This window comes from Ambystoma mexicanum, chromosome 5q (assembly GCF_040938575.1).
Source record: "Ambystoma mexicanum isolate Mex_15411 chromosome 5q, UKY_AmexF1_1, whole genome shotgun sequence".
In the NCBI taxonomy this organism is placed as follows: Eukaryota; Metazoa; Chordata; class Amphibia; order Caudata; family Ambystomatidae; genus Ambystoma; species Ambystoma mexicanum.
This window is the reverse complement of record NC_090933.1, coordinates 1,245,956,266-1,245,969,777: the sequence shown is the minus strand read 5'-3', so window position 1 is coordinate 1,245,969,777 and position 13,512 is coordinate 1,245,956,266.

The following is a 13,512-nucleotide window of genomic DNA, read 5'->3' as shown; positions in this document are numbered from 1 at the left end:
AAGGTCAAAAGACAGCAAATTTTCCTGATGTTAAAGAGATGGACGTGACAGGAGCGAACAATAGTAGAGATTTGAGGCTGAAATGAAAGTGCGGAATCAAAAAGAAATCCAAGGTTGTGTGCTTGAAGACTGATTGAGGCCGAAGCAGGAAATAAAGAAATTCTGTTTTATAGAGTTAAGATAAAGGAACTAAGAAGCCATCCATGATTTGACGGCAGAAAGACAAGAAGACAGTAGTTGGTGAAGGGAATCTGTAACGGAAGAATAGGATATGAACATCTGGTTTTCACCTACGTAAAGGTGAACCTGAAAGCCAAGGTCGGGAATGAGTGCAGCCAAGGGGAATGTGTAAAGGGAAAATAATAGAGGACTAGAACAGAACCCTGGGAGACGCCGAAAGGGAGGGAATGAGGTTGAGAAGTAGGCTCTTTCCACAAGACAATGCAAAGACAGTTAGATAGATAAGAGGAGAACCATTGAAGGACAGCGTCAGAGAATTTTAAAGAAGAAAGTGTAGAGAGGAGAGTAGGGTGGTACACAGTGTCAAAAGTGGCACTGAGGTCCAGTGAGACAAGAATCGATGACTGTTTAGAATGACGACCATGGAGAATTGAGTTTAGAACACAGAGTAAGGCAGTTTCCGAGGAGAAGTTGGGACGGGACTCAGACTGATAGGAAGGCAATACATTAAATAGATTAAGATGGGAACTTAGCTGAGAGTGAATGAGTCGCTTAAGTAGTTTAGATAGGAGAGAAGAGAAATAGACCTAAAATTGGATAGCTCAGTAGGATCTAAAAAGGGCGTTTTAAGAAGTGGGATAATTGCGGCAGTTTTAAAGGCAGATGGGTTACAGGTAAATATAAAGAAATATTCAGGAGAGAGTCAAAAAATGAGCTAGAGCAAGAAGAATAGTTTTGATGAGGTAAGCAAGAAGAGGGTCAGATGGTAGCAGACGTAGGGTGGGCACATAGAATAGAATTAATAATGTCACTTTCAGAAATGGGATTAAAGGAAAAGTGAGGGTGATCAGAAGTAGAGAGAGTGCGGCGTGAAGAAGGGACAGCGGTAGAAGGAACTGTTGAAATAAGGAATGCCTAATATTCAGAATTTCGGAGAGGAAAAAGTTGGCAAAGTGATTGGGCGTGAGGGTGGAACAGACTGAGCGGTCCAGAAAAGGAGGAGCAAGGAGTTTGTTCAAGGTGGAGTGATGAAATTTGAGAGAAGAACTCTGCAAAAGATTGAGATTCTGGAAATAGTCTGCCTTAGTTTGTTTAAGAAGAGAGGAGAAAGATTGAAGTAAGTTAGATAATAGTTGATAGTCAATGGAGGTACAGATTTTAAGCCATTTCCGTTCGGCTCTCTGAATTTGAATCCAAAATAGTTTAAGAGAGTCAGAGAGCCGGGGGTGGGGGGTGGGGGGGTTGTGAGGATTGACCCTAGGTGCCAATGGTGTGCAGGGGCACAAAGAGTCAAGAGAGGAGGAAATACTATACTGGAAATTATTGACAGCAGTTTCAACATTGGGGTAAAAAGTCCAGTAAGATTGGAAAGATGAGAAGCGATAGAAGCAGTTAGTGCAGAGTGGTCTAGGTTCTGGATGCTGCGATAAGGGTAAGGGTGATGTCGAAGGGGGGCCACGGGTGGGAGGCGGGAGAGGTGGAAGAAAGGAGAAAGTAAGTATAAAATGGTTGGCGGCAGGAGGAGCATGTGTTTTAATGGAGTCAATGACAGAGTACTCAGCAGCAATGAAAACAAGACCAAGAGTGCCTCCTTTGGTATGGGTAGCCGAGGAGGGGAGCATCTTAATATTATAGGCGCTAGTTGAAAAAATCAAAGGACACGAGGAACGGTTGGAAGTAGGGAGTTGGATGTTGAAGTCCCCAAAAACTGTTAGCAAGGAGAGAGAAGAGGAAGAAAGTGAGGATAAGGGGGAATCACAGTCATATTAAAAGGACCTGAGAGAGCCTGTAGGGTGGTAGATAACTGAAGAGTAAGCAGAGTGGGAAGAGAGAGACATGAAATTCAAATGAAGAAAAGGAGGGAGCAGAGAAAGGAGGAGAGTGGACGGAAAAGAACACTGTTTCTGCGGCCAGGGCAAGACAGACGGGGCGAATGTGAGAAGAAAGAACAGGAGGTAGTTATAGCAGCAGGAGTGACTGTGTCAAACTGGCAAAGCCATGTTTCTGTGATGCAGAGAAGGTCAAGGCTAAGAGAAAGAAAAAGAACCAAATCCGTCTGTTTTGGAAACGATGGAACAAGCGTTGCAAAGTCCTTGGGTAGTCGGAACAGGAAGGTAGGATATGTCAGGTCACAGTAAGATGCGAGGCGGAAGGGACGTAAGGGAGAGACTTGAACAGAAATATAGGCCATCTATACCAGCTGTACATGGGTAGCAGTGGCCGTGGTGGCTATGATGCCGATAGCGCGATCTACAGCAGTGATGACACTTGTATCAGATATGATACGATAGGTCATTTATCACGCGCTTAATACCCAGAGGTTTCAAAGCGCGGACCCGGGGATCGAACCTGTGTTGCTCTGTGTCATCTTGCTTCCAAGGCGAGCGCGGTGCCCCTCAGCTATCCTCCCGAGAATATGGAAATAAGCACAGGAGAAGCAGAAGTGCCATCATGCTCACTGCAGATCTCATCATGCCAACATGTGAAGCAGTGATGAGGAACCAGTGTAAAAATGACTGTGGTACCAGCAGAATATTTGTTAGCACAGAGAAGGGCACTGAATCCTCCTGCACAAGTGCCACAACCGGTGCAGTACATACTGCCCTTCAAATGCCAGCACCCATTTAAGGCACAAATACAAAGGCAAATGATTAACTTACTCAACGTGTCGGAAGAGCGGACATTGACAGCGTATTGTTTCCACCGAGCAACCTGTGGACCTGGTGAAAGAAGACAACTGAACATGAATTCTGATTCTTAAGGAGCTGTTCTAGATGTTGGCATGGCGCTGGCAATATGCACCATAGAAGGTCTGTAACATTGTAGCATTGTGTGACATGCTACATAATATTGCAACCAGCCGAACAGTGGAGATGCTAGGAGATGACTGAGGGTGATCCCATGGATGAGGATAGTGAGACAGGAGGAAGCAGAGACCGGGTTGGTGAGGATGGGGATGTGACTCACAGAGCACTGATATATTTTTCTTTCTTAACTATATCTGTTCTTGCACTCTGCCTGGCAGTGCAGGGCTGCTTCCTGTACTTGCCTCCTACGTAAATTGTGATGTACTTTTCCATTGTGTTCCACCTTGCATTCTGGTAGTATAGCAGTGTACAGTATGCAGTTATTATTTCTTTTAGTAATCGAAGTGTGATACAGTTACAATGTATAACTTTTCCCACCATACAAAATTCATGGTATCGTTTTTTTCAATCAACGTAAGTTACAATAAAAAGTACTCAATTTCCTGATTGACAACGTGTTTCAATAAAATCCCTGTTAAATGAAATGTGTTATCTGGAAAAACACGACTATTTAGATTCAATAGGAAGCGGTCAATTGATCAATGTTAAAGGAAAGGATAGATGTCTTCCCATCCATCAAACATCTTGCCCCAAACTGTCCAGTTTGTAGTGTGTTAAAGTTTTGGGGCGATCTCCGCGAGTATGAGTCCTAACATTCTCTGGACCATGGCATTCCCTTAGAATGCGTCCCGCAGTCTCTAGACTTCAACCACAAAAACCACAATTTCCGTCGGTCATCGGCATACACATTCTGCGACCAATGACAGCCAAACCCGTTAGCAAATTAATTCTTATTAACATCAATACACGTCAATGCTTTATCGAAGGAAACTGTTATATACAAGGCTGTGGAATACAAGGGGTGTTTAACTCCGCCACGAAATCAGTCAACGATTTCATTTCAGAAACATGATCATATTGGCAACACCAACCCATAATTTAATGTTATTTTTCAATTACTCCCACAAGACATAAAGATCCGGCTCCCAATTCACCTCCCAAACAATTAGCCTAAATGTATCTCTTACGCCACATTCGCAGGTCAGTCGGGGCCAGGAGCCTGGAACTTTGTGCTTTTAAGGTCTTAATATTACCCTTCGAAAAACATATTTCTACAGCGCCGACTTGATCTAGGCTTTAGGGGAAAAAGATGTCAATGTCCTCCCAAAACAATTCTCTATATGGATCTGCCAAATCACTCGGCTACTTTATCACTGTGTTGCGATCCTCCGTTCTGTGTCCTTTGTATATCTGCCATCACCTCTTTCGGTCATTCATACACAGCACTTTTAACACCATCGAACTAAAGCTGCCAACAGCAGATCACAGCTCCCTTCCTTGCTCGTTCTCCAAACTCTGTCCTACTAACGCACCCTAACCAACCCCCGTTCTTTGAAATCTGTGCCAGGGGACCACTACGGTGGTGATAGTGCCCGGTTTAAATTTCCTTTGATATTAACATTAACATCTGCCATTGTGTGTTTTTGATGGATTGTTTGTAATGTGTTAGCCAATTGTTACAGCTAATTTTGACAACACACTCTATTTCCCTCAACCAATATTGGTTCCTAATGCGCTGTATAATTTTGATTTAAAATGAGCTTCTTGGTAGCAATCATAGCGTTGTATATGATATGATAGGTTATTTGGTTATTTTTAATTTTTATAGCTTTATTTTTCAATAGTTACAACATGTCAACACAGATAGGTTATTTATAACGCGTTTAATACCCAGAGGTTTCTAAGCGCGGACCCGGGGATTGAACCTGTGTTGCTCCGTGTCGTCTTGCTTCCAAGGCGAGCACGTTGCTCCTGAGCGATCCTCCCATATACCACAGCCTGCACCGCGTTGATGTCACCAACACACTTGCAGATTGCAGACATGCCATACATGGGCGCGTAGGCACTGGTCCATTCTATAATCGCTCCTGGAGGCATATCTGGCTCAAAAGAGAATTTTGGAGTTGCCAATCTGTAGTATACTTATCTGCGCGCGGCTTTCTGCATGCCAACTCCCACTGACCACCTTCAGAAATGAGACATGGCACACACACATAGTTGCAGAAGTCATAGTTGGCATGTGCTACCTTCATTCTTTATTGAAGATAACTGAAGTGGTTTCTTTCAGCCTTTGGGCACAACAGCTCTTGAACTCACAGGTCTCTCGGGTTCTCAAACATCTGCTGACACAGACCTACCAAATCAAGCAGGTATCAGGGTGGACAAGAAATGCACTTAAGCTTCCGCTTGAAATAATTTTGCATAATATAATAAATACAATTTTATATTTCTGTCCTTTTTTTGTACGTGCTTCTTATTGGTTTCAGCACACAGTGGCAACAGACAACTGAAGCTGTTTAAGCATTTCTCTCAGGCTGACAAGATATCATTAAATTACACCCTCACCCCCAGTAACTGCCTATCAATGTGATGAGGAGATCAATCACACACAGAAAACATGACATGCCAGGGGTGCAGGCCAACATGAAGGCAAGCACGCTTATTATTTATGAGTTGCTGCCCTGGGAAGAAACATAAGTACAAGCTCGTTTTACAGGTGCAGTTGATTTATTTATTTTAATTCTTCTAAGGCGCCACAGGCCTCAGGGCACATGTTATCACACCACGTGCCTTAATCTTCCCTGAGGAATCTTCGAGTGAGTCATTAATGATTTGTAATACCCTACTATGATGCTTTTGTTAGGTCATGATGATATGGTGTGAATGCATGTGTCAAGCGTGCATGACGAAAGTCATCATGCGTGCATGAGAGATGAGCTGTGTACTGTGATATGGAACTAATGTATGGCTCGGGATAGTGGACTCGCCAAGGAAAGATGCACTTAGTGTTATTTAGTTATGTGTATGAGTGCTAAATGCCTTCTGATGGGAAAAGTACAAAAATGTGTAATTATTTTGTTACGATAAAAAAAGAAAATTCATAGCATAACATTCTTGATTATGCAAAAAAAAAAGTGGTCATAGATACCCAATTACGTCACCTTGTGTAATGTGGCGATCAATGAGACGCATTCAATTTCCCTGTCAGATCAATTTCTTACATTTGGTCCATGAGCGATTTGGCATAAATGTTATCAGAGACTAAAGTGCCTAAAGCATTAAACATTGGACATCAATGGGAACATGTGGTTACCTGACCTCTTAAAAATAAGCGATGGACCGGCGTGGCATCGTTAACCTCACCTTTCAAGGTTAGGCTTAGTTCTCAAGTGGCCCGTCGTCCTCGTGTCTTTTATATTTTTGGATTTACCCAGATTTAATATGAAGATTACTTTCATACCATGTTGCCCCCTTGGTCTCTTTAAATCGCCAAGGGCGCAACATTGCCAGAAGCCTGCTGCAAAGCTTCCTTATATTATGCTAAAAATTTAACATTTCAACTTTTTCTATTTATTTCTCTGTTGTGATACAGTTTATACTGATCCGTAGAGGGAAAAAAAAGTCAATAACAGTTAAGTAAATTTACTATAAATCGTTGTAGAAGACCAAATAAATTGTCAGGATAGAAACCAATAGAAATTCTAAAAGAAACGGGCCTCCAATTCCACAGTCGATGCCAAAATTCATCAGATGACAATGTGGGGTTATTAAAAACAAAACGCTCAAAGTGCTGTTTCTTTAATTCTTCTGTCACTGGACATATAGTCCCAATATGTTGCAGGGATGCCACACTAGTTGAATTTAGACTTTGGCAACAGGTCCAAGATGGCCTCAACTTATCTTGACGTGTGCCTGCAATTTCGTATGTTATACTGCCAGGCTATTATGCAAGTATATGCAAAAAAGGACGAGCATACTCGTCCTTGGCAATTAAGGTGTTAATTAAGTTAAAAGGATTCTTATAATGTGTATATCCTGAAAACGGAAACAAATAAATGCCTGCGGTATGAGGAAGCTAGGGTAGAAGTTGACGTATTCTGACAAATGGAGATTTTATCTAAATGGCGTTAATTGCACCGGCAATCACACAGTACATCTTTTTTCAGAGATCTTTAATAAGATTGTAGCAATTAATATCTACCGATTATTTAAAATCAATGTTATGCATCTCTGAGAACCCGCACAAAATCAGACCTGATCCAGCATCGACCAGATGTGCTGCATCTATTTTTTTTAAAAATAGTTTTCAAATGTTCAGGGCTCAAGTCGAAGGTACACGCGGGGGGACGGAGTCCCCCCACTTTATTCAGAGGGGGGACTCAGTCCCTCCCAGCTAAAAGAGAAACATCGGATGTACTCTTTGAATTCATGAATTAAAGCAGACCTTGACCTCAGTCGTTAGGTTTGAAGCTGGACATTTCACCACTGCACTATATAACCGATCAAAAATAACAAACTACTAAAGGTGAAATGTCCCATTTCGGTACTGCAAGTCCCAGGGAAAACATTTTTAGTGGTTCTTGGAGTTTAAAACATGCACACCTTTCAACGTTTTCAAAAGCACTATTAGAAGGAAATATCCTGTCTTGGTTTTGTGCGTGTGTTGATTTTATGAAAGGCAAATTCCATTCGTCCTGTTCAATTTGGGTGGTTATGAAAAGCCAATTTAATGAAATGCGCATATTTCACCTTGATATGCTAATTTCTGGTGACGTCACATCCCATTGCGTTTGTTGAAGAGTCCCCCCACTTTCATTTTTAGGGCTTGACCCCTGCTCTTAAAACTTCACATCGCTTACACCTCTCAGCAACCTTGAGCTTAAAATAGAGGAGGGGTCTACTTTTCGACATAGAAAAGGTGTATAAAGAGGCCAGGACCAACTCGCTTCTTCAAACCTGTTTCGCCAAGTTAAAGCAAAGGATGGTGTGACCTTAATTCCGGATAACATATTCGGAAAAATGTGTTGCTTGTATGACAACAATAATGAGCGCAGAGAAAAGCAGTGATTTTCTATATCAAATTCTTCCAACTTCTCTACCAATAGTACAGTGTTGTTTGTTTCCTGCTGCGTCGCTGACGATCTGATGTCGTATCAGGTAATGTTATCCCCCTAAATAAGGTCGCCATACATATAGTCACCGGGAAACGGCATAGGCGACATTATTTATGGGGATAATATCTGGGGTAAATGAGAGCAGGGGTTGCTGGGGTGTCACCCGCTCCCTTTAAAAACAATTTGTGGGCTGTAGGGGTGTCCTCCGCAGGTTCCATGTGGTAATATTGCCACAAAAAAAACAGTGCCATTCTTGAATATTATCTCATTGAACCTCTAATGTGTGTAATCATGAAACCTAGGAACGTAACTCGGTGATTCTCATCTAAGGGACCTTATTCAAATGCAGTGGAGTAACTTTTCGGAAAATGTTGTGGGGGACATGACATCTGAAAAAAAGGTGCCCCGGCCAAATGAATGGGTACAAAATGGTGTGCCATGAAACTTGGGGAGGGGGGCAAACACCCCCGTCCGCCCCTAAAATTACACCCATGTTCAAATGGCAAACAAAATTATGATCCTCATCACAGTCAATTTTATAATACCGCCAGTTGAGCCACCACTGAATACGTTCAAATCGCGTTCAGGATTCGCTGTAAACTAATGGGAGATTTGATCCATAAGAGCGAGGTCATCAGGGTAGGCAAGCCAAGCTATTTTTGTGAGGTCTACTTTTGGTGGCGAACTACCCACATTTTCGAAATATTGACCATGTAAAGGTTAAACAAGCCAGGGGCAAGAATGAATCCCTGCTTAGAATGAATCCCTGCGTAGAATGAATCCCTGCTTAGAATGAATCCCTGCTTAGAATGAATCCCTGTGTAGTATAAATCCCTGCTTAGAATGAATCCCTGTGTAGTATGAATCCCTGCTTAGAATGAATCCCTGCTTAGAATGAATCCCTGCGTAGAATGAATCCCTGCTTAGAATGAATCCCTGCTTGAGTCCCCTCGCTGTTGGCATGACTAGGGAGACAATCCATCACAGTTTAATCAGATGCTCCCCAACCCCATATTTGCAATAGAATGAGTAATTTCTGTAGTCGGTGCGGTATGCCCCACCACTGAAATTTCGAACGAAGACAGGCCCTATTCAGCTTATCCAAGGCAGCCGAATAGACCAGGTACGCCACATATCAGTGCTGTAATAACAGTTATGAAATTATATTTGATTTATATCACGCTCGTACACAAGTGTTTCAGAGAGAGTTGTTATTATCACCACAATTTGAATGGTACCTCTTTTAAAAACCTCAGAAGGGTGAATGAGTAAGCCGTCTTCGCCGCAAACCTTTGAAGCGGAGTCTGCTGTTATGTCACGCTTTATCCGTGTCGATATCCACCCATGACAATGAAGGAATATTTGCACCACTCAGTCAATAGTATGGCTAAGCACACTGCAGGAATTTGCCCCAAACGTGTTTAGACGTTGAGCGTTAGGTTTTTTTTGCCCTGCTTAGGTTTGCCTGCAGGGGGAAGTGGAAAAACCAAGTCAAGGCAGGTGGGAGAGATCCAACCTGGAGGAAAGAAATGATTATCTCTGCCTGCCATCATCACTGGAAGACGCAATGTTACGCTACACCGTTGTTTCATTGACAGGCATTTTTACGACTGCCTTTTTAACGTGGACATAATTACAAAAAGTCATTGAAATTATTGGGGGGGCAGATAAGTAGTTGGGGCGGTCGGGAATAGTTAAACATAGGTGGGGGGGAGGTTTGAGGGGGAACTCCCCCCTCCAAAAATACTGATAATTTTTTTCATAACAGTGTACACGTTAAAAAGGCATTCGTAAAAATGCCTGTCGGCGAAATGACATGGAACCAATGTACATATGTTTGGAGCTGTCAACGTGGGCACTTGTCAGTACTTTGCGCATGCTGAATTTCTTTTTCCAATTCATTTTCCATGTGCAGTTTTCTCATATGACACGCATTAATGCATTTCATAAAATAAATATATGTAAAAATCAATAACGTGGAAGAAGGCGCTGTTACTGATAAACTGACAGCAAACACCCAATCAAATATTTAGGCACACTTTAATGTGTTCTCCTTGGGTGCACACATGCCCTCTTTCGCTCGCTTCAGACCAGGTTTCCAGTTAGGTCTTTTAGGCTACCTACCCAGTGATGTAGCACGTGGCGAGAACTCATGAAAAATGAAAGCAAGGTATGCACCAGCAGAATGACGTGTTTCCGCCCTCCTGTCCTGCAGGGGAGGCGTGGACGCATCAAGATTCCAGCTGGACGGCCATGTTGGATCTGCGTAGTAAGAGCAGACTCAGCGACGTGTGGATCAGATGCCTCTGGGCCCCTTTACTGGCATAGATTCTTAAACGTTATATATGTAATAGTGGCACCGCAATTCGTAGCACTAAAGTTAATAGAAGCAAGTGCCACGGGCCGTATGCTCCCCGTCTGTGTTTTTTCCCTCGCACACCGGAGCAGCCCCAGGCTCATATAATGCAGCCGAGATGAACTTGTAATGCACGTGTATCGCAGTATATCGCCAAAGCAGGGTGTCCCGCGTGTGCGTGCCCCCTCTTTCCATCGGAAGACCCCCCAACTGCACGGCTTTCTAGCCAGGCGTCTGATCTCGCATCAACAAGGCGCGCTGCGCCTGGCAGATGGCAGGAGGGCTGACTGCTTAGCGCTGCATGTTTGACATCTCCCGAAAATAGCAGCCCGACGTGGCGGGAGGCCTGTAGCCATTGTCAGCTGCTACCTGGGTAGCGGTGGGAGGCGCATGAGCAGTTTCACACATCCGGCAGCCATTGCAGACGCAGTGTCAGGGCCTCACGTTGCTCCCCAGCCCCTCTCTCCGTCTCCCTTCCTCTCTTGTTGTTTTTTTTTCTTATTTATCGCCGGTTCCTGTGTGACAGGTGAGGCGACATCGGCGTCGCGTCGCGCAAAGGTGGCCCGAGGGCTTCCGCACCGGGGGAGGTGAGTTCGCTGCAGCAGAAGGGGTGGGAGAAGGTGGGAAGTTGGCGAACATCTGTTCCCTTTGTGAGCTGGAAAGCAGAACAGTAGGTCCCGAGGAGGCAGCAGGAGGGGTCTACTGCTATTCAAAAAGTTAGCATCTCTCAGGATAAGTCGCAGGCATGAATTCTCATTTAGTCTGTGCCGAACGTAGCCTCACCTTTCTGTTTCCTCAGGGAAGCGCGACTACTGCTTCAAGTCTATCTTAATTAGAGGAAACAAGTAACAGTTGGCAGGAGCGTCTCCAAGCCCCCCACCCCCCTTCTCTTTCGCGGTGGCACATCTCACTAGCAATCCTGTCTACCATTGTGGTTTCTATCCAGTCATAAATAATACATTGGAGTACCTTGAAAGCGCGAGTCTTTCTTCCTGGACCATTTCACGATCAGATTGAGACAAACGGAGTCAACCTGTAGAGGTGGAATAATTTGAAACCATGGGCGCTTAGAACAGGCCAATCGTTGGGAGCCGCTGTTGGCTGTCTCCGGAACCTTCTGCAGGTGGGACTGCAAAGATGCTGGTTTGGAAGGAGCCTCTCTGGGACTGTAGAAGCCTTAGCGGGGGCATCCCATTGCCGCGCCTCTCCCTCCTCCCACACCTTGCCCCTGTCCGGCCTGCCCCATTCATATCACCCCCCCCCATCCCCCGCAGTGATGCATTAATGGAAATAACAAACCAAACACAATTTTAAAGTTGCAAATCTTAATGCCACAGCAGCTTTATTTGCATAAAGTCAAGGGGCCTCATTCCGAGTACGGCGCTAACCAATGGCGCTATTAACGCCTTGGTTGACGCCGTACCCGGACCGGCAGCACCTTGGTGGATGGCGGAATCACCGCCCCATTCCAAGGTTGGCGGGGCGGTAATTCCCCATTCACCAAGGCTCTTCCCCATTCCCAAATGAGCCCCCATAGGGCTCAATGGGAATGGGGAAGATGCAAATAACGGTGACCGTTCATTACGGTCACCGTTATTGGCTTGGAGGCCCCTTTGCGCCCTCGACTTTAACACCTGCTCAAAGCAGGCGTCAAGGGAGAGGGCGCAGAGGGAACTCGGAGTATGGCGGTAAGGGAATACCGCCACCGGTCTCGTTACCGGTGGCCGCTATCCCTTACCGCCATACTCGGAATGAGGCCCAAGGAGTTATCTTACAGTCAATCTGTGTATTTACCACACCACAGGTTCTTCTTCGCTGTGTGGGGCTTCTTAGGTATACCTCCCACCTCGCCGTCCGCGTCTGGTAGACGCTTCCGGTTGAGCCCGGCCCTCGCTACCAGTTTCTCTCTACCCATGGCCATTCGTTGCTTGTATTGTACTTTTCCCGACATTTCCCCATTGCTCTATTGTACCCGTTTCTAACTCACAGACACAACTTTACCGGTGTCCAAATTTCACCGTTTCTAACTTACAGACACAACCTTTCCGATGTCCAAATATCACAGTACACATTTCTACTCTACTCTGTGCTCCAGTCCCCTTTTGGGCTAACTCTTACTCTGAGGGTGTTAGGTTCCCTTACCCTACCCCTTCTACCATCACTTCTGTCCAAAGTATTCCCTTATCGTCTTACTGTCCCAGAGGGCTGCGCTTCACCTAGTTTTCTTCCTCCTGGTTCCTCACCCTAGGTCCTCCTCAGTGATCTTACCCATGGTGTCCCCCACCAAGTTCCGTAATTCCCTAGTCCTTCCCCTCCATCCCCCCGGCTCACTCCTCCTCTCCCTTCCGTTTCAATCCCCTTTCGTCCGCCCCCCCTTTCCTCCACATACAGTTCCCTGTGATCCATTCTCCCCCAAACTCCCTCCCCCGCTGACCTCAATGTCTCGTTCTCTCAGTTTCCCCAAGTACCCCCGTCTCTTTGCCCCCAGCCTTGCTCTTGCCCCCCCTTCACCTACTTGGACCTTGCGCCCCCCTGGTTCCCTCTTGTCACCTCTCAAGCCCATTTTTCGTCACCTTACTTCCCCCTCTGTGTATCCTTCCTTCCGTTATCCCTTCCCCCCACCTGTTTCTTTGGCAACCCTCCTGTGCCACCATACCATCGTCTTGCTCCCCCCAACTTCCCTTGCAGACCTTTGTTTTGACCTTGTTTTCCATTTTTTTCTTTCCACCCCCCCTCATTTTGGGGTTGGAATGGCTTTCAAGCCCCCAAAACCCTCCCCTTCTTCCCCCAGGGCCTCCACTGAGTCTGTTACTCTTGGGCGCCATAGGATCTAAGCTGTTGGCTGAGCAGTCCCCTATGGGCCTGCCAGTGATTTGCTAAAGGGATCGCAATGTAACTCCGCTGGGCGACCTGAAACACAAAAAGGACACATTAGTTCAAACTTTGGAATTGGGCGGGTGGGCGGGAATTCCAAAACAGTTCTCCGGAGGGAAGTAGGATACCGAGAGAGAGAGTTACCTGCTCGTGTGGCCCTTCATAGGCCCTTCCTCTCTCTCGGTTCCTTGCCCAGTCCTCCTTCCGGTGCTGGTCCCTCCCATTTCCTGGGGCGGGCCCATTCCTCCTTCTGGCCTGCCCTACACTTTATGAGGAGGGGGAGGAGGTTGGCTGGGCAACCCCCATTAAGGGGCGGTGCCCGCCATTCCTCCTGCGTCGG